General features: G+C 38.6%; 1 long non-coding RNA gene across 1 annotated transcript in view; it reads right to left on the bottom strand.

The window, feature by feature from the left end:
- Positions 1-24,084, bottom strand: part of LOC123279065 (uncharacterized) — a 1,363,420-nt gene that overhangs the window by 91,828 nt on the left and 1,247,508 nt on the right. The gene's annotated exons all lie outside the window — the stretch shown is intronic.

The following is a 24,084-nucleotide window of genomic DNA, read 5'->3' as shown; positions in this document are numbered from 1 at the left end:
CCGGTGCTCAGTAAGCCATCGGTCGTTAAACGCTTGAATTCAACACAGTTTCAGTCATACAGTTAGTAAGTAGTAGAGTCAGAACTTTCGCAGAAGTTCTTCTGACTCCAAATCCACCACACGCAAACCGGAGGAAAACTATCAATTAACACATCGAATGTAATGTGATCCAACATTTCCTAGGCTTTCCTTTAAAAGTAATCATTGAATAAGGTAAATGCTTTTTTCTGTCCCCTTGTCTGTGGTTTTAAAAAAGCTAATTTTACTTTACATGAGTCAAAGTTCAATTCTTCCTCTGCTGAAAGAGATGTAAATAGCCCTTCCAAAATGCCCTCATTTCCTACTTCATTTATACATTATTGTGTCTAGCACTTACATTCTACTTTTTAAATCACCTAACGGGTAATCTTCCTAAGGACTTTTATATTTCTCTGTTTAACTTCCTTTGCCTCACATTTAGGATATCAATTTAACCCAACACACTTTTACTAAGTATCTACTATGTGTAAGCATCACCCTACATGCTTATAAAAAGCAGCCCAATTATTCATTTCCCCATCCATCCACCCATCCATCCATCCATCCATCTTTCTACCTATCCAGCTATTGGTTTAGCAGGCAAACATCTGTGGACCATTAATTTGGGTCCCCTTTTTTTATATGGCACTCAGATAATACGGGTCCACATAATTTATACATGCGTTAGTTCCTGGTGCAGATAGTAAGTTGTAGCCTCTGCCCATAGAAGGCTTGCCATTGAGTTTTGGAGCCAAATACATGATGAGAACCTTCAAAAAAATGTGGCAAGGACAGTGATTGAAGTTTGCCCAGAGAGTAAAAGGAAGAGAAGTGGAGGAGTGGCCACATCAGACAGAAAGCAACGATTGTAAGGAAGACTTCGCAGAAAAAATGTAGGGCTGGGGATGTGAGGTGTAGGGGGGAGGAGGTCAAAGAGAAAAGAGCCTTTGATAAAAGCTTTAGCAGCATTAAAGGGAAAAGATGATATAGATAGATTAGACATGGTATTTGATAACATGTAGTCAAAAGAAAATTTCTTTGCTACTCCCAGACAAGAGTATAGATTGGCATTCGGTTGTCTGATGGAAATAATCTAGAATAACATACTAGGATTCCATATATCAAGACAGGCAGCTTTCTGAGATCTGCTATGTGCATTGTGATTCTTTTTTTTCTCTTTTTTTCCCCTGAAACATTACTGACAGTCACCGCTATAGTCCAGCACTCTTGAAGTTGACATATACTGAGTGACAGATTCAAGATAAGAGTAAAATACATTTGAATGTGCTGATAAAGGAAAAATGGGAAAAGGATGAAATTGCAGAGATATAAAGGTGTATCTTTAAAGCTCTTCGGAGGACAAATTGCTAATCAGGAATAGAACTGTATAGAGGCTTGATAAGTTTGAATGCAGAAACCCTTCTGGGATGGAAACTCTTTCTAGTGTGTAGTGGTTTTATAAGAAGTCTAATGAGATCCATTTGAAAGTGCTGGTTCCATTTGGTATGAAGGAGAATTGTCAAGAGATTTTCAGATGTCTGAATGAGCAGTAATAAGACCAAGAGGGCCAAGGTGGGGTGTCCAATTGGCCAAGCAAGCAGCATAAAGGCTATCTTTAGAAACTCATCATCCACAATAGTACATTCTGTTCCCGTTAGTTTCTGACCAACGGAAACCATCTACAAAGAAATAACTGACATCGGTCAAGTCAATCATAGCTTAGATTTACTTATAAGCTATAATTCTAGTATATTCTATCATTTTATACTCATTGAAACACACTTGTAAACACATGTGAGCACACACACCCACACCTATGGGTCTTTATAAATCGTGGGTAATTTCAGTTCTTATCCTGTCATCAATTTCCAAAATGATAATTACTTCTAATAAAATAAATTTATTCAATTGTTTATTTAACTTTTTGAGAAGTTGTAGTTAATAGCATGTGTAGTATTTTTCTGATTTATGTATTTCCTCTTCCCCAGGATCATTGGACCCTTCCTATATAAGGATGTATAAGGATGGCACACTGGTAAGAATTTGTCCCTGACTTTTTAGCCATAGTTGATTGATTTTGGAGTCAATGCCTGACCCTAACTGGGCCAGTGAGAGGATCTCTCCTTAGAAATGTTATGGTGAGACCCAGTGGAGAGGCCCATTCAAAGTGTTCAAGTTGCTCAGCTTGCCTCATCCTAGCATCCTAGGATGCTAGCCCTTTGATGACTGCTGATGTGGGTCAGTTTGAAAAACGTTCGCTCCATCTGTGGAGTAGCCTGCAAACTGCAGTTTGCTAAAAATAGAAACCACAGTTGCCCTCACACTTTGAATGGTATCAACACAGGTTCCTGCTGAACATACAGGCACCCAGACTTCTCCAGAAAGATACTTCAAAACATTTTTTTTTTTGAGAGGGGCAAGATTAGCCCTGAGTGAACATCTGCTGCCAATCCTCCTCTTTTTGCTGAGGAAGACTGGCCCTGAGCTAACATCCGTGCCCATCTTCCTCTACTTTATATGTGGGACGCCTACCACAGCATGGCTTGGCAAGCGGTGCCATGTCTGCACCCGGGATCCGAACCGGTGCACCCCAGGCCGCCGAAGCAGAATGTGCACACTTAACCACTGCGCCACAAGGCCAGCCCCTAAAACATTTTTTGATAAACGGCTAAGATCATCTTCCTTACCCCTGTCAGGACCCAGGGCTGGTCATCCCCAAATATCCCACAATGGCATATTGATTATTTTGAATTAAAGTTACCCAAGAAGCAAAAAGGGCATTCTGACCCTTCTGTCTCTGTTGCCCTGAAAGCAGGAAATAAATCTCTCTTGTGAAAGGTGCTCTGCCTGTGTCCTTATCAGCAGACCTGGGGATTCAGGGTGAGAAGGCTACATAAACAAACCTTGCAAATTTACTACCTCTAGCATAAACTCTGCTTAAATTCCTTACTAATTACCTACCTTAAGCCTAAGTTTCTTTGTCCCGTGGTTATTGTTTCTTTGTGTAAAAGATACATATGCATATATCTTGAATATATACACACATATATATAACCTGCTTTATTCACTCTCTCAGAATCGTTTCTCTGTGATCTCCAGTATATGCATATTAAACTGAGTTGTCCTCCTGTTAATCTGGTCTTGTGTCAATTTTATCATTCGTCCCACCATAAGAAACCAAGAAGCGTAGAAGGGGGGAATTTCCCCATCCTTGACACCCTGCAGCTGCCTTTCTACGTCCTTTACCACCTTCAGAATGTACTTGCCAAGTGTCTCCTCCCTGAGAGACAAATCCTGCAGTTCTCTAGGGGACTAATGTATATTATGATAAACACTGTGGTATAATAAGAAACATATTTGGTCTTTGTCCTTGGGTTCCTGGCACAGAGCAACTGAAAGACTTGGAATTTCCTGAGTGATCTGAGCGTCTTGTTATTCATAAGGAGCCTCTTTGGAGCACAACTGAGTTTATGCTAATGAGGAGACAGGGTGGGGTCTCTGGATAACCTCAGGATGGGCCTGGTTGCCAGATAGAACAAACATGTGGTTAGAGAGTAGGGAGTCTCAGCTCCACCCTCCAGGGAGGTGGGGTGGTGGGAAACAGAGACTGGGTTATAAAAACTCTTGAACAAGGATGTTCCAGACCTTCCAGGCTGGTGAACTCATTGAGGTGCTATAAGGGTGGTGTGCCTGGGGAGGGCCTGGACAGCCCCACCCCACCTCGCCTTATGCATCTCTTCCATTTGGCTATTCCTAAATTGCGTCCTTTATAATAAACCAGTGAATGTAAGTATAGTGTTTTTCCTGAGTTCTGTGAGTTTTTCTAGTAAATTACCAACTCTGTGGGAACCGCTGATTATAACTGGTTGGTCAGAAGAATGGGTGGCCCAGGACTTGTGACTGGCATCTAAAGTAGGGGTGAATTTGTGGGACTGAGTCTTTTAACCTGTGAGATCTGATGCTTTCTCCAGGTAGGTAGTCTCAGAATTGAATTGAATTATTGGACACCTGATGTGTGTTAGAGAATTGGAGAATTGGTCGGTATCAGAGAAAACACCCCGGAAACACTGATGAAGGACTGATGGATTTGGATTCTGATTAAGCTGCCATTTATTCACACCATAATAATTATTGAAATTTGCTAAACACTTTCAATTGCTTTTGTGGATTTAATCCTTATAGCCAGCTTTCTCTGAGCTGTATTATAATCCTCAGTATACCATTGAAGATACTGAATCTCAGTAAAAAGTATAAAAGGGCAATCTACCACCACCCCAGGAATCCATTGATTGTGTCCCAGTTGCTTTTGGACATTTATATCTATAAATGGGCATATAAATGTGGGTACACATATGAAATATATACATATATACATTTTTATCATATCATACAGTGACAAACTATCTCAGTTCTAGGGGATTTTTATCTTTGGTAAATATTATTATTTAATTATTTGTAGTTTATAGGATTGTTCATAACCATCATTTTGAATGGTTTTTGCCATAACCTCCCCAAACAGATGCATTAATTGCTAATTAAGATTTTTTTTTTGCTCTACTTTATAGATGAGAAACTAGAGCTCAAAAAATGTAATTGACTGTATCAAAATTATGCATTTGAAAGGGCTAGAGTCCAAATTGGCATTTGGAATTTCTTTTTCTCAACCAAGGCCCTTCCTCTTAGATCATCTATTTTCTCCTAGATCATCTATCACCTATATTTACAATGTATTGTGGGAATATAATTTGAATAGAGTTTCTATAATGGACATGATGAATGTGTACATTAAGGGAGGTTCAAAATAGAGTCTTACCAGAGCAAAATGAGTAAAGATTCAGAGCTCGGAGGCTATCCTGGTTGAGGGCCCTTGGTGTAGCATCAGGTAGAGTGGAATTAAATCTTAGCTCCTTCACCTACAAGTTACCTAATCTTATGTAAGCTTCTTAACTTCTCTGAACTTTGGTTTCCTCATCAATAAAATAGTATTAATAGCTATAACCTGAAGGTCTTTTACAAGAATTAAATTATATCATGTAGTTGAAGCATTTATGATACTGCTGGGTACAAAAGAGTTCCCACTATTTTTTCAGCCATAATCATCATATTATCAGTATACTGGGAAGGAATACAGAAAACATGACCAGGAAACAGTCTTTGAATGTACTAGGAAAGCAAACGGAATTTGTTCATGTATGATAATAACACTATCTCTCATTTATTAAGTACTAATTGTGAGCATTTTAATACTGTTTCATATTTAATCCTCACAATTATTTGATTTATAGTAAGTGAACTATTTTCACCATTTTATAGGTTAGAAAAATGGAGAATGAAAAGATTAAATAACTTTTCTAAGACCTGTAACAGGGAAAGGAAAATATCAGTTTAACTGGAAAATGAAGATGAATGAATGTATATTGTTAATCTTTCCAATAATATTTTCATCTTACCTAGGGATCTTGAGAAAGATAAGGTCTTAATCCAAAGAAATAAGTTATTAATGATGGTATTTATGGCTCTTAAAGAACTGTGGGGAAGAAACATGGAGGTGGGCATGAGGAATATGCCTGAAATGTTCACTCTTTTATTCATCCATTCACCATATTACTTAATTGCCTGTTACTTGCAGATCTCAAGTTTTCTATCTGGTTTAGAGTATTAAGCCTATTTGTTTTCCCTCCCAAACTATTTAAATGATTTCAATTGTAAAAAAAGTTACAAAATAATACAATGAGCATTTATATTCTTTTCATCTAAACTCACCCATTTCACCCATTTTTAACCATTGCCACTTTTGTTGTTTTATCTGTGTGTGCATATACATACACATACACACAGAACACATTTTTTTTTTTGGCCTAACTATTTTAGAGTTAACTATAGATATCAGGAAACTTTACCTATAAATACTCTGAATGTATTTCCTTGGAATGAGAAGGCTCTATATAACCACCATGCAATGATCATACTCAGGAAATTTAATGTCAATTTAATTCCATTTTCTAATGTACCCCCGATATTTAAATTTCTCCAGTTGTCTCAATAATGTTATTTATAGCTTTAGTTCTAATCCAAGATTCAATTAAGAATTACATTGGATTTAGTCAACATGTCTCTTTAATCTCTTTAAATGTCAAAGTCAACCAAGTTTTTACTTTTTTAAATTTTAAAGACATTGAGATTTTCTAAGAGTCCAGGTCATTTGTCTTGCAGAATAACCCTTAATATGATTTGCTTGATTATTTTCTCAAGATTGGATTGAGATTAAACATTATTTTGCCTGAACACTACATAAGTGATATGTGTCCTCAGTCCATCACAGTGAGGAGCTCATGGTGCCAGCTTCTTTAATCTCTCTATCTGTATGGGAGAGCTGGGAATTCTGAAGGGGCAAATCCAGCACCAATTCCCTTTGTTGTCTCTACTTGCAGCGCACATTTTGAAGTCCTGCAGTAGCAATCAGAAGGCAGCTTTAATGATGGTGCCCCACTGCATTCATTCAACTGAAATTCATTATGTACATGCAATCATTCATTCATGAATGAATGGCTCCTCTAAGAAATGGTGAAAAATTATTTTTCATAAATGAAAGACTTTTATATGCAAGACTGGAGATTATATCCATATGGGAGTTTTGACTTATTACTCAATTATAATATTCCCAAAGCAGGCTGAGGGGACATCTTTGAAAATTAAAAACACTAAATTTAGGATAAATAAGAGGGAATCTCACTTTCTACAGCAGCTATAATCTTGTAAAGTATGTTACTGTAATCGAGTGATTCTGGACCAAGTTCTTGACTTTTTCAGGCTGAGTTAAATTATTTTAAAATGAAAGGAATAAATAGATGATTTCTAAGTTCTCTTCCCTTTTGGCATTTAGTTTTTGGCTCAATTTGTCAACATTTTAAGATGTGGTTCAGACACATCCATTGAAGATAAATTTCTAATAGGTTATTAAGGGAAAGTAGGATGTTTGGAAATTCCCTTAGTCTTAATTAGACATCATGGAAGAATCGCTACAGTGGGCTTGATGGTACCACTTACCCTGGGCTGCTTCTGTTCACTTCACAATCTATTGTGGATCAATATGGCTTTCCAACACCTGACTCATTTCCACATACACGGTTACACTTTATCCTTCTTTTTATTACTTCACTATCTTATTCTTTGGCTTTTGATCCCCACCATGCTTCAGATTTGCTCTATGACTTTGCTGCTGTTGGCTGATATAGCTAAACATTTCACCTGATCAGCCTGGCCCAGGCTCCTACAGAATCTCAGACATGAGGCTGCTGATAATTTTGCTTGGCCTTAGAGTGGACCCCAGACAATGAGACCAGCCTGAACTAATAGGCCAATCTGTATATTTTTAACATACAGATTGAGATGCAGACACACAAACCTTTTCAGTTCTGGCATCACATTCCTCATGATTCATTTCCACCTCATGGTACATCTGTGAGGAAAATGAAAGTAGAAGCAATGCAAAATATTGCTCAAAAAAACCAAAAGGAGGTAGACTTCTAAATTTAAATTATACTGGATTTGAGAACATGACATATAGATCTCTTTTCTGAATGTGTTTAACTGATGAGTTTTATTCATTCACTTACTCATTCTTGAATTTATAAGTACAATAATAAGGAGAACAGATCCTTAAGCTTGACTGCTTAGGTTTGTATCCCATCTCTGCTATTTACCAGCGGAGTAAGTCATTTAACCTCTATGTGCCTCAGTTTCCTTGTCTATGAAAATGGGAATAATAATGACAGCTACTCCAGAGGATTGATGAGGATTAATCAGTTAATGTATATGAACCCCTTTAGAAAACTATTTGGCACATAGCAGGTGCTCCATATATCTTAGATATTTATTATTAATCAAGAGTTATTGATTTCCTGTTACATGTCTAACGTAAGGAATCCTGTACACGTTCTTGGAGTCAAAGAATAATTCAAAGTAACATTTCATGTCCAATTGTTAGCAGAGGGCATGAGGAATTTGATAATTACCCGTGGGACTTCTCCCTCACATAAGCATCATCACCATCATCATCATCATCATCACTTTGATGACTAAATTTATTGAGTGTTTGCTGTGTGTCTGGAACTCTTGGGCGTCTTTCATGATTTTTCTTATTTAGTTTCCTTTTTATAGACAGGTTAACTACTTGTCAAAGGTCATATAACTTGAAAACAGTAAGCCAGGATCAAACTCAGGCAGTCTGACTCCATATTCTATGCTCTTAATAATGTTGGATATCTACAACCTGTATTGAGATGTGGCATGCAGTGTCTCCACTCAGTACACACTTACTGAGAATATAGTATATACTCCAGTGGGCAGAGATGAATTGGACTCCTGCTATCAGAAAGCTCTTGCCATCAAGGAGATCAGAGTTTCATGGGGAAGAAACAGAAATGAAAATGACAAAGTGTAGAGTGTGCTATGATGGTGATATTCACAGGGCAACCTCAAGGACTAGCATTTCAATTGGAGGGAGGGTCAAGAAGGCATGCGAAAGGAACAGTCACTTCGGCAATGTCAAGGATGAGGAAGTAGCAGGTAAGTAGGTGTGAAGGGGCACTTGAGGCAGAAAGACAACATGTGAGAAAAGATTTGATGTATGTGGTGAACTATGGGACTTTGTGGCTGGAGAAGATTAAATGAAGTTCTAGGAGATGTAGACTAGAGAGGAAAACGGGGCATGATCAGGAAACCTCTGTCTGCTAATGTGAGGAGTTTGACATTTAACAAGAAGGCTTGAGGATTCTTCAAAAACATTTAACCAGGAAGAAAACATGATCAAATTTGCTTGGCAAAGATCATTGCACAAAAAAGCATGAGGGAGTGTTTTTATCATGTCTTCAAATTAATGGCAAATTTTATTGAAATCTGTCTGTATTAAGCTCCTCTTGTTTTTGTGGATTTATACTAATGAATTTCAGCAGGTAATGTAATTAACACTACTTACTACTAATGCCTACTACACTCCTAATTCCTTAACTTTACAGCATGCTTTCAACTCCCTTACCACCCATAACTTATAACTGCCTTATTTTTATTATTATGTCCAATTTGCAGATGAGGAAACGGAGGCTGAGCAACGTTAGCCTTCACAAACTTGCCTCAGAATCACAACCCTGGGAAGAAACCTGAACACTGGAGCCTTGGATGGATACCACATGAACATCCTCTTCTGCCCTGTTGAGTACTACATGGGACCCCTCCATGAATTCTCAATGCAACTTGGGCATCCCACTATGGCGCCAGGTTAGTTCCAACTCATCTTCCTATCTTAGTCCATTTGTGCTGCCATAACAAACTACCAAAGGTTGGATATCTTAAACAACAAACGTTTATTTCTCATACCTCTGGAGGCTTGGCGGTCAAAGATCAGGGTACTGGCAGACTCAGCGTCCAGTGAAAGACTGCTTCCTGGTTCATAAACAGTCATCTTCTCGCTGGGTCTTCACATGGCAAAAGGGATAAGAGAGCCCTCTGGAGTCTCTTTTATTAGGGCACTAATTCCATTCATGAGGGCTCTACCCTCATAACCTGATCACCTCCCAAAGGCCACAACTTCAAATACCATCACACTGGGGATTAGGTTTCAACATATAAATTTTGAGGGACGCAAACATTCAGCCTATCATACTACCCAATGTCATTTTCTTGTCTTCCTGGATAACAAACTGTGTCTCCTGGCAGCAATTCTGGCCAGTGACATGTAGAGAAAATCCTTCTGGTGATGCTTTGGGAAAGGTTTTTCTCTGACAAGAGAGAGAATGGTATCAGACGGTGGTCCCTTTGCTTCCTCCCTATTTTGTATGCTCTTGTGTGGAAATGTCATGTCTGGAGCTGGGTAGCTATCTCGTGAGGATTAAGAGATCTTTTGAGGACAAAAGGCAACAAACTGAGGATGGAGTAAGGGAAGGATGCAGAGTGCAGTCTCTATGGTGGATGCTGGGATGTCCTGCCCAGATCCCACTGCCGGAACCAAAGGCAATAATGCCTGCTTCTGGGAGTGCCTCTGACAGGTGGCCCTCAACTTTCAGTGTCTTTGGGGATTGCCTTAGCTACATAGAGTTACCTTGCCTAAGACCACAACCCTTTCCTAGGGTGGCCAATATCCCATGACTGATGGGTTTACAGGCCACAAAATCCCAGCCTTCTTATCTCAATAAAGGACAGCAATACAGGGCATCCAATCCGTAGAACTCCTCATGGGGGTGAGCATAGGTTGTCCTTGGGTGTTCGTGACAGCTTGATTTCTCCCTCTGCCCCATGCTGCCTCTTTTCCTTCCCTTCCACAATGTCGATCCCAAAAGCCCTCTCTAATAGTCTCTTGCAAGCTAAAATCAATCTCAGAGTTTGCTTCTTGGGGAGCCCAACCTGCAATAGTCCCTAATGGCTATTTTAGGCTTCTGAACTAACCATAGACCTCCTATATTTTGTTTAAGCTAGCAATAACAACATGGTTTCAACTAAGATTAGCTGGTATTGATCACAATGCTTTGTACCTATCTGTTTATCCATTAGTCTTTCGGACGAGATTATGATGTCTTCAAAATGTTCATTGTGTTTTATTCATCACTGTGTCTCCTTCCAGGTTCATAAATAAATAGAACTTTACAGGCACTCAACAAATGTATGTTAAAGGAACAACTAAAACGTATTTTAATGACTGATATTCATGGCCATGTTCTACTATAATGAACTATTCCTGTAGACCTAAATTTTGTACATGGTCAGTTATCTAAATCACATTTTTCAGGAAATGAACTAAGCCAACTGAAAAGGATCATATGCCATACTTAATTTTTCAAACAGTGGGATCAGCCCCAAATTGAAAGTTAGCATTTAGATCTTTAAAAAGGAATTCTACCGCCGGTATAAGATGACGCATTGCATTACATTGGGGATCTTAATGAAAGGTAAACCTACAGTGAGCTGTGGTCTCTAAAACCTAGTTCTTTAAGAACAATGTTCATGAACTTCTTTTTTTCTGTGCACAGCCTCAAAGGCAAGACAAAACAAAATACACACAAAAAACAAAACAAAAAATCCTGGGTCAATATCCCATCTCTGCCACTTGCTAGAGTATAATCTTAAGCATATTGCTTAAACTTTTGAGACTCAGTTTTTTTATCTATAAAATGGGCAAATTCAAATGCTATAAGAATGCTTCTAGTTTCTTACAAAGCTATAATTCAGGCATTTATTCCTAAGATTTTTTGTGCTCTTTCTCTCTTTGAGGATCCACATGCTCAATGTGGTTTAGACCATTTACCAGGACATTGATTTCCATCTTGGTTATTACAGTCTCTCTCTGTTGGTTCATGAGAACTGTGCTTATTGCCTTGGCCGCCTGGAAGCTGAGGGCTGGATTTAATACTTAGTTCTTCCTGTTAGAATATTCTCTATCTCCTTCATAGATATTCTGTTCCATTTCTTCCATATTAGCTGTGCTGTATAAATCTATTTTACTGCAAATGAGGTCCCCTGGGAAGCAGGCAGGCATTTAAATTTTTACGTAAAATTTAATGTAAGCAATGTTAAAAAAAATTCCTAACATTTAATATTGCTTATCTTCTATGAGCAAGGTGCTTCATCTTCACAGGAATCCTACAAAGTAAGGAATTATTTGTCCATTTTGCAGATGGAGAAAGTAAGACTTGGAGCAATCAAGGAATGTGCCAAAGGCAACTCAGTTAAATGAGTGGTGAATCAAGATGGCAGAATTCCATGGCATTTCCTCTACACAACAAGGCCAATAGAGAGATAGACAAACAACAATTTCTGAGCACAAAGATGACTGTAATTCCTCACCAAAGATAAGCGAGAGACAACTATTTTTTATGAGAATCAAGCCTTGCAAGAAGCTTAATTAACATAGTGATACATTTTAAAAATCATTTAACATAAATAGAAGAATGATGGACAATGTTTACTTTGCAGCTACATTTTTCCTTAAGGACTCATTCATCCCAGTGACCTTTTTAAATAACAGCTGGTAAATAAGTATTACTTGATAATAATTGAAATTTAGAGAAAACAGGAGATGATTAGACATTAAAAGACTTGCCTTGTCTTTTTCTTTTAGAAGAATCAGAGTTAGGGAGGAGATACAGAAATACGTAATTTACTTATGCCCAATTTATTAATCAGATAACATCTCAACCACGTGGAGAGCATTTGAAAACGAAATAAAATGATCTACATGGTCAGTGCCATAACACAATAGTTGTTTTGATTTTTTTTCTTGCATTTCCTTTGAGCCTCCTCAATATGGGGCTGTAGAATTTTTATATTTGAAATATTTTTAAGAATAGCATACTGCCAGGAACACAGGATCTTAAAAAAATATGATTTGATGAAAAAACACCAAAGTTCAGCTTTTGCTTCTTAGAGTACAATGTAACCCAGGTTTATTTGATAAAGAATCATTCATACAGAGTGGAGCCTCTAGTTACGGCTCAGAACAACATGAAAAAATATTGAATACGAGGAGAAAGACATATTTTCCAACGAGCTATTGAAGAGATGAAATAAGCTGAAAGATCAGGGAATGAGAGGTTTTAGAGGGGAAAGATAAAGGAGAGTTTGCAGCTCATAGAGAGAGAAGAATATCACAGTAGGCTTTTATTTTTAATAACACTTTTTCAACTGGAAAGGGATGTTATGTCCAGTAATATCCAATGTGTATGTGTGTATGTGTGTGTGTGAGTTTAGAATTTATTAGTTTCTGGGCCCTACGCTATGATGTAGATGTGTATTATTACTCCCTTTTTACTGATGAGGAAACGGAGGCACAAAGAGGTTAAGTGACTTACATGAGAGTTCCAGAACTGATAAGTGATAAGCAAAGGTTTGGAACCAAGGTAATCTGGGCTCAGAGTCTGTGCTCCCAACTATATACTTGTCTACCATTCGGGGAACCATACCTAGAATTCTTGAATGTGGTACGAAGTTAAACTGGTTTATGGCACCTGCTGGATTCTTTGCATATGTTGTCTTCAATTCCTATCACAGCTCTGAGAAGTAGCTAGTATTATCCATATTTGATACATGAAGGAGAGATCCAGAGAGGTTGACCGTTTTGTGCAAGGTCACAGAAATAGTAAATTAGGCAGATGTAATTCAAACTCAGGCCTGATTCCAAAGTTTACACCATAAGCACGCTACCTTTCCTCAACTCTCTGATTATCCAACATCTTTATGAAAGTGTGGTAAAGACAAGAAGCAGGAGGAGATTTAAACATGTGTCTCTATAAGCAAAAGAGAGAGGCAAAGATAAGAAGAACATAAGAGGAAGGTCAATTCAGTTAAACAGCCAATCTTGAGGACATACTATTGGCAAGACATTGTGCTTGGTGCTTAGTAAATAAGTCTTCTCACAGAGAAATTCTGGGGCCAGCAGGCATCATAGACAAGTACATAATGATTATAGAACTGTAGATGTGAATAAGCAGTGGTGTCAGAAGCCCAACGAGATTAAGTATGTTGTGTAGAGCCACACAGCAAATGAGTCCTGGGATTCAAATTCATCTTGACTCCAGAACTACAGATGGAAGCCATTTTTCTCTGTTAGGTATATTCTAGGATCTCACTCCAGGCTTAGAAGACCTAGAGACAGGCTCCTTACAGTACCCTGGGTTGAGAGAAAACTGATACGCACAGAAGATCACTGTTGGAATCAGAAAGCTGATTTCATTCCCATTCATTCATTCAGTATGCATTGAACTCCTTCTTTGTGCCAAATACAATTCCAAGAGTTAGGGACACAGTGGGAAATTTTAAGTTTTGTCAGGCTTAAACTATGGTGGAAGAGTGAAAAAACAAATAAATGAGTATGTAATACATGAGGCAGCGATAAATGCATTAAAGAAAAGTAAGGTAGGATAATATTCAAAAGCAACAGGGACAGAGAGCTTTCTTAGGAACCAAAAAAGACATGACACCTGACAAGACACCTGAATGAAGGAAAGGCGCCTGCAACTACAAAGCCAGAGGAAGAACATTTAGGAAAGCCAAGGTCTCTGCGGCATTGAGGAGCTAGGTGTGTGGGTGTCACTGCAAGGTCGAGGTGGTAGAGGTGAAGAGTGATGGAGAGAAAGGCAAGAGGAGGGATGCAGAGGTGGGCAGGGGCTGAACCTGAAGGTCCTGTGGGCCGTGGATGAGGAGTTCAGAACTTATTTCTAGTGTGAGCCATTGGGCATTTTGAACAGGAGACTAACATTATCTGAGTTAAGCATTTTGTGTTATTTTTTTTTTTGAGGAAGATTAGCCCTGAGCTAAAATCCACCACCAATCCTCCTCTTTGCTGAGGAAGGTTGGCCCTGAGCTAACATCCATGCCCATCTTCCTCTATTTTATATGTGGGACTTCTGCCACAGCATGGATTGATAAGCAGTGTGTAGGTCTGCGCCTGGGATCTGAACCAGTGAACCCGAGGCCTCCGAAGAGGAGCACACAAACTTAACCACTGCACCACCAGGCCAGCTCCTGAGGTAAGATTTAAAGACTTCACCTTGGGTAAGATGGGATCCATCAGGAGGCTGTGCAGCTGTCTAGGGGAAGGTTTATGGCTGGCTTGGACAGGGGTGATAGCAGTGGAATAGGAGTTTGAGAAACAGAACTTCCTTGAGATCAGGAGGTTTGCACTGGGATAATTAACAAATTCTCTCCCTGCAGTCAAGCTACATAGGAAGCAAAATCATAATCAGAGACCACTTCTAAGTGTACTATGAAAAATTACTGTGATAGGATCCGAACCTCGTACGTTTGGAACCTGATTTCCTGAAGACAAACTTGATGAGCCAAGAGATAATCAAGAAGGTGGCTTTGTGGGCTTGGATTTGAATATGGGAGTCAGATGAATTGGATGCTGACTAGCTCCAGGGAGCACAGCCGGATTCTGCATTCTCACAATAAGGATGGTCTTGCCAAGGGGGTCAGAAATACTTAAAATTCTGGGTCCATAATCCTTGCATCCATCTCCACACCAGGCATCATTTTGCCTCTGAGATCGCTGCTCAGACTGGCCCAGAATGTTTGCTACTTAAAATGTTTCTTTTTCTGTATTCCCAGAGCTAACAATCTCCCATTTTTTTGTTTTTGTTGTGAGTTGATTATTATATGATTATGTAGTAGGGCCTGAAATTTACCCATTACTATCTAGGCGTGCAAAAGAATGTAGCTACTCTTTTTCCTATAACTGATGAAAATACTTCTGAAGCTTTCATTCCTAGAGGTAGAGGGGTCAAGGGAGAGACCCATAATCACCACTTTTGACTTTAAGATATTGTGGGCTGTTTTCATTAAACTTATTCTCTTTGGAGAGAATATAGGATCAAATTCAATGTTTGAACCCTCTGATGGGGCCATTTCTCTCCTCCGAAGGGTGTCCTCCCCTCCTCCTTCTCTCTTAAATGGCATCTTGGTGCAGAGGGAACGTCACGTAACCTCACGGCAGCAGCAAGTGAAGGTCGACCAGGGGTCGGATCCTCACTAGTTTCTGGAAAGTGTGGTTGGTTTGAGTGGATCTCTGTGCGGCTGTTTTTTCTCTTAAGTAAAATTAGAAAAATAAATGTATGCATGTATGTATGTCTTTATTTTACGCATGGCATTGGCATCGACTGCTGAAATCTGTCTTGAGATTCTGGCCTTCCTCATTGTGACCACAGACCCTTGAGGGTCCACCATCTTCTCAACACCTCTGGTGTCCTTGCCCCAGGTCACATGGGAACCCCTGGGTCTTCTGCGTTCTATGCAGAGACATCTCTCTCCATGATTCTCTCTCTTCTTGCTGCTCTCCACCCCCTGGGCCATCCAGATGAAGCAGGGAAGAGAAGGAACCTGCATCGTCTACTGTGCCACATCCTCTCTGGGGCTTCTTTGCTGTCTTCTCACCCCAGCCTTTTCTTTGGCCAGGGCTCTTGGAGGGAGTCAAGGAGCATACTTAATTAGGCTGAAGTATCTCCGAATATTTCTCCTTTTGGCACCACACCTGGAACTGAAAGATCTCTACTCCTCTTTCCACTAGCCCCATCTCTTCTCCTTTGTGGCCTTGGCCCTCACCTTTCTTCTGGCATTAATGGAAGAAGGGATTCATGGAACAAATCCTGTGGACTGATAAAGAAAAAAACTTGAAGAGGTGCTCTTGACCTCTGATTACCTTTCGTCAGGCCAGTCAAGGAGCCAAGGTAGAGCCTATCATTTATTTCTGCTCTGATGTTTGTGTTGTTGATAATTAGGGTTTCACTCCCCAGAGAGAATCAATTTCCCTTTCATCAAAGTTCTTAGGGGATATGTGCAGCTCCTAAGGATCCTTAAAAAGTACAAACAGAGCGCTATGGGCATACAAAAGGGCAAGAAAGGGATAATTAATATTTTAGAAGAGTTTATGTGCTACAGACTGCTAAGAGACTTACATACATTTTCCAAACTAATACAGTAACTAAATGCAATCTCTCTATTACAAATCTGGAAATGGAGGCTGCCAGAGTCTCAGATCAATATAGTTATCTGCTTACTGATGTCCCACAGGTACTTCAAACCCAAATATCTACCCTTCTCTATATAGAAGCTCCTCTGTCCTCATCCCCATTCTAGTGAAGGTCACCAATACCCAGCCAAATTCTAGGGTCAGGAAGTTTACAATCATACTGCACCACGTCCTTTTACTCATTCTTCCACTTAAGCAGATGTCAAGTCATAAAGCTTCTGCCACCTTAATATATTTTCCCTTTTTGTCCTCTTTACTCCATCTACTATGTCATTGGTTTGGTTCAGACATTTATCAACTCTCACTTTGACAATAGAATAGAATCCTAATTGGCTGTTCCATTTCATATTCCCCACACTATAGAGTGATATTTCTAACACAGAGATTTGATCATGTCGCGCCCTCACTTAAAATTCGTCAGTGGCTCTCCATCTCCTCTTTCATAAACTCCATCAGCCTTAACATGGCTTGACAAGGGCCCTGACTTGCGTATTCACAGCTTTACCTTTATGCATCCTGGGGTTGTACACTTCTATGCCTTTGCTCTAGTTGTTCCCTTGGCTTAAAATGCCTTTTACTTCCTTGTCTGTCTCTATCGGTCAACCTATCTGCCAAAACAAATTCAAGAGCAAAGCCCTTCTGGTGCCCCAATTAAGATCAACCCATTGTCCTTTGTGTTTCTACAAAACAACATATCAGCGGGTGCTTTTTGCCTTGTGTGTCTGTAGTTAGCCAGTGACATTTGTGTTTGTATCTCCTGTGCCCAGAAAAGTCTCCAGCTCTTAGTTGGAACCTAATAAATATTCAATGTTCATATTGAAAGAGATACAAAGAAGGAGAGAAAAGGAAAGAAGAGACAAAGGAAAAATATAGAAAGTAATGAGAAAGGAGGGGGAGAGAAGGGGAGGGAGAGAGAAGCAGAAATGGAGGAAGAGAGAGAAGAAAGTAGAGGAAGAGGAAAAACAGGCAGGTTGTAGGATTATTCACCAAGATTGCTATGTCCACATTATGAGATCCCTAAGCATCTGTTTTGAGAGCAAGACGAAGGCAAACATGGGTTCTCCAGAGCAGGTTTGAGAAGTTATCAGACCTGGAACATGCCCAGCTCACCTCTCTGGTTTTCCCACTTAAGCCAAGTCTTGCTGGGCATCCTCTGCACAAAATATAGTGAGAGTGCAGCTGAAGTAAATGTGTTCTGTTCTATTACTGTTATTTTCAAGAAAGATGAGTCAAAATGCCTGCTATCCACATCCCAGACCAGTTATCAGCCCCAGCAGCTTCTGGAAGGGTTGTCTGACCTCCTGGATTGCGATCTGGGTGCTTGGCACACACTCTGATGAGAAGGCTTCCTGCCTGACCTTTGGATTCATGGACCAGGAGACACAGGCACCGAGTAATTCAGAAGCCAGGTGCCACCTCACAGGCTCTTAAACGTGAGCTCTAAAGTCAGAAGCTATGGTAGGTTTGTGACTAGAAGAAAAATGAAATATGTGGGCAAAGTGAGATAAGTCTTATTTATTTGATTTCTAGAAAAAATATTACTTTGTGGCGCTAGAGCTGCTTTTGTGCATTTCTGCCTTGTCTCGTCTTCCTTCTTCCCAATAGCTACTCCTGGAGTTAACTTCAATCCAATAACAATACTGGTAATAATGACACTGTCAGCCACAGCAGTGACAGTAGTCAGTAATAGGAACTGTACTTGCCAAGGGTCAAGTACTAAATACATTATATAGAATAGTGAATGCAATTCTCAACATTATTTTTCAAGATGGGTATTATGATGTCCATTTTATAGAAGAAAAAGCAAACTTGGAGAAGCAACTTGTTCATGGTAACATAGTAAGTAAAACTATTGGGTTCAATCCTCCGTGGGCTCCAGTTCCCTTAGAGTAAGTTCCTGACTCCCTACCACCGTTCATCATGAGTGGCTCTGTGGACTCTCCCATCTTATCTCCAACTGCTTCCCTCCTTTCTCACTGTGCTCTGGTTGCACTGGTCAGCAGCATGTGACCATTCACTCATGCCTTGCCCATAAGTGTCTTGGGGGCCTTTGTACTTGCTGGTTTCCTTGCCTAGAATATCTTCCCTCAGGTCTTCACGTGGCTGGACACTTCCATTCAGAATTCTGCTTTCACATCAGCTTCTAAGACATACCTTATTTGGCCACTCAGTCTGAATTAATTCACGACCCTCTGCCACATCTCTCTCCCAAGCCCAATGGCAGACACTGCCATCAGAGCCTGCATCTTAAAACCATATTTCAAAACATACGCTAGATCATGAGTTTTTCATAATCACTTGGTAAGGAGAAGAAACATCCATTATTCGATTTTATTGACGAGAAAAGTGAGGCTAAGAGAGAGGCCAGGGCAATAAATGTAGAAAATTAATAGGTATAGATCCACTGGTGTGGGCCCAACATCATACAGGCACTTCCATCTCACTACCACACAGAATTTGTTATCTCTAGCACAGAGTCTCAGACCTAGGTTTTCAATTTCATGTCCAGTAATCACTCACCCCATCTTCTAATATCATGACATATCATAATTACACAAAATTGTAAGTTTTTCAAAATATCGAGCATCTTGGTTGTCCTATACACAGTCAGTAAATGAAGAAAACTTGGTGATTAAATATTTTTACATATATATATATACACACACATATATACACCATACACATATATGGTGTAGATGAATCAAAGCTTGGGTTGAGAGTGATAGAACAGCAAAAAAGAAAAGACAGATAAAAAGCCTCACTTATTTTTGTGTGGTCTTGTTAGTTTCCCAGAGAGCAGAGTTCTCTGTTGACTTGATTTTAATTAAGCTTTCCTTAAGCCTAAGAGTTCTGGGAAGCTAAGTGAATGTGGGTTCCACGTGGGAATAGGACAAGAACTCCCAGATCTAATTTTTAAAATTCTTCTTCATAGCAAACATCCATTATACAGATTCTGTTGACAAATGAGCGGGATCCAGCTGAGGAGTATTGGTTGTTCATTTGTGTTTGGTGTTGACAAAAGAGTCTATGCTACTAGGAATGCTAAATTGTCACCTGGTCCTTGGGTCAAGGAGGCAGCGTGACAGGAGGGAGAGGGGGCTGGACTGGGTGTTAGTAGACGTCAGGTTAGCTACCAACAACCTGTGTGACCTTGAGGACGCTAGTGTAGTTTTCTAAATTTCACTTTTGTCAGTTGTCAAGTGAACTCAGTAGACCATGTAACAGACGAAAAAAGCCTCCTGGAATTAAATGTCTATACTTTCTGGCTTTCATTTAAAGTAGGCAAAAAGCTTTATACTTCTCTTTAAACAAGGCAAAATAAAAGTAATTTTGGTTGTGAGCGCATTACTCTTCCTCTTGTCTGGAATATCATCCCACACTTATTTGTCTGGATAATTTCTTTCTTTCTTTCTTTCTTTTTTTAAGGTGTTTGTAAACTTTACTTCAGATTTAAAAAAAAAATATTTTATTGACGTCACAATGGTTTATAACATTGTGTAATTTCAGGTGTACATTATTACATATCAGTTTCTGCATAGACTGCATCATGCTCACCACCAATAGTCTAATTTTCATCAGTCACCATATGTATGTGTATCTTTAACCCTTTTGCCCACCCTCCAACCCCCTTCCCCTCTGGTAACCACTAATCTGTTCTCTTTATCTGTGTGTTTATCTATATTCCACAAATGAGTGAAATCATAGTGTTTGTCTTTCTCTGTCTGGCTTATTTTGCTTAACATAACACCCTCAAGATCCGTCTATGTTGTTGCAAATGTGACGATTTTGTCTTTTTTATATCTGAGTAGTATTCCATTGTGTATATACATATATATATATATTTTTTTTTTTTTTACACACTATCTCACATCCTTATCCATTCATCAGCTGTTGAGCACTTGGGTTGCTTCCAAGTCTCAGCTATTGTGAATGATGCTGCAATAAACATAGGGGTGCATAAATCTCTTTGAATTGTTGATTTCAATTTCTTTGGATATATACCCATTAGTGGGAGATCTGGATAATATGGTAATTCTATTTTTAATTTTTTGAGAAATTTCAATATTGTTTTCCATAGTGGCTCCACCAGTTTGCATTCCCACCAGCAGTGTATGAGGGTTCCCTTTTCTGCATATCCTCTCCTACACTTGCTATTTTTTGTCTTGGTAATTATAGCCATTCTAAAGGTGTAAGGTGATATCTCACTGTAGTTTTGATTGGCATTTCCCTAATAATTAGTAATGTTGAACATCTTTTCACGTGCCTGATGTCCATCTATATGTCTTCTTTGGAAAAATGTTTGTTCATATCCTTTGCCCATTTTCTGACTGGATTATTTATTTTTTTGTTGTTGAATTGCGTGAGTTCTTTATATATTTTGGAAATTAACCACTTGAATATACGATTTGCAAATATGTCCTCCAAACTGCTGTGTTGCCTTTTCATTTTGTTCTTGGTTTCCTTTGCCTTGCAGAAGCTCTTTAGTCTGGTGTAGTCACATTTGTTTATTTTTTTCTTTTGTTTCCCTTGCCTGAGGACATAGTAGTAGAAAAGATCCTGCTAAGACTCATGTCAAAGAGCATACTACATATATTTTTTCCTAAGAGTTTTATGATTTTAGGTCTTACATTCAAGTCTTTAATCCATTTTGAGTTAATTTTTGTGTATTGTGTATGATAATGGTTTACTATCATTCTATTGCATGTGGCTGTCTAGTTTTCCCAGTACTGTTTACTGAAGAGAGTTTCCATTCTCCATTGTATGTTCTCAGCCTCCTTGTGGATGATTAGCTGTCCATAGATGTGTGGTTTTGTTTCTGAGATTTCAATTCTGTTCCATTGATCCGTGTGTCTGTTTATGTGCCAGTACAATTCTATTTTGATTACTATAGCTTTGTAGTATATTTTGAAGTCAGGGATTGTGATGCCTCCAGCTTTGTTCTTTTTTCTCAGGATTACTTTAGCTATTCAGGGTCTTTTGTTGTTCCATATAAATTTTAGAATTCTTTGATCTACTTCCAAGAAAAATGTCATTGGGATTATGATTGGGATTGCATTGAATATGTAGATTGCTTTAGGTAATATGGACATTTTAATTATGTTTATTCTCCCAATCCAGGAACATGGAATGTCTTTCCATTTCTTTATGTCATCTTCGATTTCTTTCAATAATGTCTTATGGTTTTCATTGTATAGGTCTTTCACTTCCTAAGTTAAATTTATTCCTAGATATTTTATTCTTCTTTTTGCGATTGCAAATGGGATTGTATTCTTGACTTTTCTTTCTACTAGTTTGTTATTAGAGTGCAGAAATGGAACTGACTTTTGTAAGTTCATTTTGTACCCTGAAACTTTGCTTTAGTTGTTGATTGTTTCTAATAGTTTTCTGGTGGATTCTTCAGGGTTTTCTATATAGAGAAACGTGTCATCCAAAAAAGTGAAAGTGTAACTTCTTCCTTTCCACTTTGGGTCCCTTTTATTTCTTTTTCTTGCCTAATTGCTATGGCCCAAACCTCCAGTACCATGTTGAATAGGAGTGGTGAGAATGGGCACCCTGTCTTTTTCCTGTTCTCAGAAAGATGACTTTCAGTTTTCCCCCGTTGAATACGATGTTGGCTGTGGATTTCTCATATATGGGCTTCAGGTACTTTCCTTCTATAACCATTTTATTGAGAGTTTTTATCATAATGGATGTTGGATCTTGTCAAATGCTTTCTCTGGATCTATTGAGGTGATCATGTGATTTTTGTTCCTCATTTTGTTAATGGGGTGTATCACATTGATTGATTTGTAGATGTTGAACCATCCCAGCATCCCTGGTACAAATCCCACTTGATCAAGGTGTATGATCCTTTTAATGTATTGCTGTATTTGGTTTGCCAATATTTTGTTGAGGATTTTTGCATCTATTTTCATCAGCAATATTGGGCTGTAATTTTTCTTCTTTGTCCATCCTTGTCTAATTTCAGTATCAGGATGATGTTGACCTCATAGATTGAGTTAGGAAGCATTCCATCTTCTTCAATTTTCTGGAATAGTCTGAGAAGGATAGGTGTTAAATCTTCTTTGAATGTGTGGTAAAATTCTACAAGGAAGTCATCTGGTCCTGGACTTTTGTTTTTTGGGAGGATTTAGATTACCATTTCAGTCTCTTTACTTATGATTGGTCTATTAATATTCTCTCTTTCTTTGTGATTCAGTTTTGGGAGGTTGTATGAGTCTAAAAATTTATTCATTTCTTCTTTATCCGATTTGTTGGCACATAGTTTCTCTCATATACTGTTGTAATTCTTTGTATTTCTGTGGTATCTGTTGTAATTTCTCCTCTTTCATTTCTAGTTGTATTTATTTGAGACTTCCTTTCTTCTTGTTGAATATGGCTAAGGGTTTGTCAATTTTGTTTCTCTTCTCAATGAACCAGCTTAGTTTCATTGATCTTTTCTCCTGTTTTTGTTTGTTAGTTTGTTTCAATTTCATTTATTTCTGCCTCTAATTTTTATTATTTCCCTCCTTCTCCTGACTTTGGGCTTTGTTTGTTCTTCTTTTCCTAGTTCTGTTAGATGTAGTTTAAGATTACTTCCCTGAGATTTCTCTTGTTTGTTAAGGTGGGCCTGTATTGCTATGAATTTCTCTCTTAGAATCACTTTTACTACATCTCATAAGAGTTGGTATTTGTACTTTCATTTTCATTTGTCTTCAGGTATTTTTTGATTTCTTTTTTGATTTCTTCATTAATCCAATTGTTGTTCAGTAGCATGCTGTTAAGTCTCTGCATATTTATGACTTTCCCAGGTTTTTTCTTGTAGTTGATTTCTTCTTCTTCAAGTTTACAGTGTTGTGGTCAGAAAAGATGCTTGATAGGATTTCAACCTTCTTATGTTTATTGAGGCTTGTTTATTTCCCAAGATGTGGTCTATCTTTGAGAACGTTCCATGTGCACTTGAGAAGTATGTGTATTCTGCTGTTTTGGGATGGAATGTTCTATATATATCTGTTAAGTCCATCTGTTCAAGTGTTTCATTTAAGTCTACTATTTCCTTATTGACTTTCTGTCTGGATGATCTATCCATCGGTGTATGTGGGGTGTTGAGGTCTCCTACTAATTTTTCCCTTTAGGTCTGTTAATAGTTGCTTTATATACTTTGGTACTCCTATGTTTAGCTGCATATATATTCATAAGCTCTATGTCCTCTTGGTGGAATGTCCGTTTTCTCATAACATACTGCCCCTCTTTGTTTCCCAGTGCCTTTTTTATCTTGAAGTCAGTTTTGTCTGATATAAGTATGGCAACACCTGCTTTCTTTTGCTTTCCATTTGCCTGGAGTATCATTCTACATTCCTTCACCCTGAGCGTGTGTTCCTCTTTAGAACTGAGATGTGTTTCCTGGAGGCATCATATTATTGGGTCTTGTTTTTAATCCATATACAACCACTCTGTGTCTTTAGATTGGATAATTCAATCCATTTACATTTAGTGTGACTATTGATATATGAGGGCTTAATACTGCCATTTTATCTCTTGTTTTTTAGTTGTTCTATATTTCTAATGCTTCT

The sequence above is a fragment of the Equus asinus genome, chromosome 20 (assembly GCF_041296235.1).
Source record: "Equus asinus isolate D_3611 breed Donkey chromosome 20, EquAss-T2T_v2, whole genome shotgun sequence".
NCBI lineage: Eukaryota > Metazoa > Chordata > Mammalia > Perissodactyla > Equidae > Equus > Equus asinus.
Note: the sequence above shows the minus strand (reverse complement) of the source record. Positions and strands in the feature narration are given on the sequence as shown.